Source organism: Apis dorsata, unplaced genomic scaffold, assembly GCF_000469605.1.
Source record: "Apis dorsata unplaced genomic scaffold, Apis dorsata 1.3 scaffold_303, whole genome shotgun sequence".
Lineage (NCBI taxonomy): Eukaryota > Metazoa > Arthropoda > Insecta > Hymenoptera > Apidae > Apis > Apis dorsata.
Genome location: NW_006263576.1, coordinates 102,537 through 105,465, shown reverse-complemented (window position 1 = coordinate 105,465; position 2,929 = coordinate 102,537). Strand labels below are relative to the sequence as shown.

At 24.3% G+C, this 2,929-nt stretch overlaps 1 protein-coding gene across 3 annotated transcripts in view; it reads right to left on the bottom strand.

Moving 5' to 3' along the window:
- LOC102674833 (SAM and SH3 domain-containing protein 1-like) overlaps positions 1 to 2,929 on the bottom strand; it is a 487,706-nt gene that overhangs the window by 408,118 nt on the left and 76,659 nt on the right. The gene's annotated exons all lie outside the window — the stretch shown is intronic.

The following is a 2,929-nucleotide window of genomic DNA, read 5'->3' as shown; positions in this document are numbered from 1 at the left end:
CGATTCGCGAAACTCGAAACGTCGATCAATAATGGGGAGCATCAAAAGCGGCTACGAATTGGCCAACGTAAATCTCCAAGGTTTCTCGTCGAAAGTGGAATCGATGTACTTTGGACTGGAAGATGGCCGGCAAGCAAATAAATTTCTGGTAAGTTGCCAACCGGTGCGCCCCCTCGTGGCGGACGGGAGGAAGCGAGCAGAAACCGGTATTCGATTATTCGAGTATGCAAAATGACCAGATGTGGATCTCGAATTATTGTTATTTTCGAGGAGGATGTTTAAAGCGTCTCTCAGCTTTGCATCTCGTTAAAAAGGGATTCGAGATGGCCGCGCAAAAATGTTTCGGATTTCCATCTCGATGGTGCGTATCTCCTTCGAACATTTTAAACGTTATTCCTAGCGATTTCGTCCTCTCGATTAGCCGTATCCTGTTGAGGATGCGCCTAAATGTCATCGGTGATTTTAAGCCAGTGTTTCTCAATTTTTCAGAGACAACCGTTTGAAAGGAATGTTGCTTCTCTCTGATGTTAGATATTCTTTCGATTAGTATTGAAGATACTGTAGATTTGAATATTTACGTTTAACTTACTTCGATAGTCAATGCAATTTTATTAGTAGAATAACATTTTTGGAATAAAAATGATACCATTGATTTCAATGACTTTGAAATATATTGTCAAGTTTATTATTCTGAATAAATTTTTTCTACAGATGTTATCGTTCCTTGGATTTAATTTTTAAAATATTTATAAAGGAAACGATAATTTTAGAGTTAATGAAGAATAAGATTAATGAAGAAGAAAAAGAAACACACACATATATATATATATATATATATATAATATATATATATATATATAAATATCTAATATCGAATTTTCCAGATTAGTGATTGTTCTATTTATTATATAAGTATTATATAATCGTTACAAAAAAACAATGAGAATAACAGAAATAGAAAATAATTGCAACTAGAGAGCAAATTTTTTATTTTTTTCTTATAATATATCCTTATATAAATATATGTATCACATGTATTATTAATATTTTTATATTTTGTAAATTGGAATTTTATTAAAATTTTTGCGACACAGATATATTTGATACTCTTGCAATACATTATCGTGATACACCGTTTAGGAAACACTGATGTAGACTATGAAATAAAAAAAAAAGGAAAACGCGATTTATCTGTTTTACATGATTTTACATAGTGAAAGGTTAAAGTGATTCAGGATAAAATATATCACCGATCTAGAAGACTAATGATATAATAGTGAATGTTATTTTTCAGAAAAAAAAAAGTTGCATAAAAATCGATTTAAATTATAATTATTAATGTAATTTAATAATGTTAAAATGAAACTAAATTTAAGAATATTTTAATTATTTTATAGTTATATAAATATAAATGAATATCATTAAATTAACAACAATATATAACTAACAATATAATAAATATTTATATAATTTTATAAATGAAAATTTTGTAAATTATTAAATAATTATAAATATTAAATTATAAATATTAAATAAAAAAATAGACATATTTTTATGATTATTATAATAATACTTTTTTAATATTTTTAATAATGTATTTATATTGAATGAATTAAATAAATTATTTTTAAAATTAATAGCAACTAATTAATTCAATTAAAAGTTGCAATTTTTCTCATTGTTACATTATTTTATACTAGTGACATGTATTTTTATTTTAAAAAAATAATAAATATTAATAAAAAGTAATTAATATTAAAAAATATACAGAAATATATAAAATATAATTTGAAGAAAATATACTATAAATAAAATAATGATTCTAAGCATAGCAAATAAATATCTTGAATATAAGTACAGTTCATAAATTTCAAAGTATAAAATAGTTTTTACAATCATAAAATTGAAATCCAATTGAAAAACTTTGAAATATAAAAAATGAATTAAATGTAAATATAAAAACTGTATTCAAAATGAAAGAAAATGTCTTATAAACGTAAAATTACTTGTAAAATGATTCAAGAAAATATGTTACACATTAAAAGAGAAACTTGTTGCTAGCTACCCTTACTCTTTATGCTTCTGCATAAAGCACATAGTAAATAGAATAGTTTTTCCTTCAAAATCCTTTAAAATTTGATTTTTTCTTTTTGTTTTGTTTTCATGAATTATGATATTTGATGAAAAAATGATATGCATAAATATTTGAAATGATTGAATAATGAGAACTTATAATATTTTAGTTAATATTAATTATACTAACTACTTGTACTTCATACACATCGATATCGGACATTTCTATCTACATATAAGCATGTGATAAGTATATTATATGTTTATACTTTATCTTTTACATCTTTTTCGATTTCAGTGTCCAATTATTCTATTTGTTTATATTTCAAATAATTTAGAAAAATTAAACAAAATAAAAAAAAATTTTGTAATCTTCTACAAAAGAATTACATATCTAAAAATTGAACGAGATTTTAATAGTTTAATAATTTATTTTAAAAATTGTTCACATCTTAAAAATATATTTATATTACAATATAATATAAATCTTTCTATCAATCGCATCTAATTAATATTTCACATACATTTACAAAATAAGATGTTCACAATGATGATTATAGCAAATTACACTACATCATCGAGGAACTTTTATTAATCTGTTTATAACGTTATGGATTAAATTATTTAATTCCATTTGTAACTCGTTAATAGCTCGCAACTCGTTGTAATCCCTCTCCAGAAATATAATTTTATCAATTAAAATACAAATAAACCAAGAGAAAAAAGATCGAAGTTACCTATATTGCCGACGGATACAAGATGCACATAAAAACGAGCGTAATATCGATAAAATCGTTCGAACGATTCGTTAAAAAACGGTTGATAAAACGCGAAATAATCGTGCGGTTGTACCGAC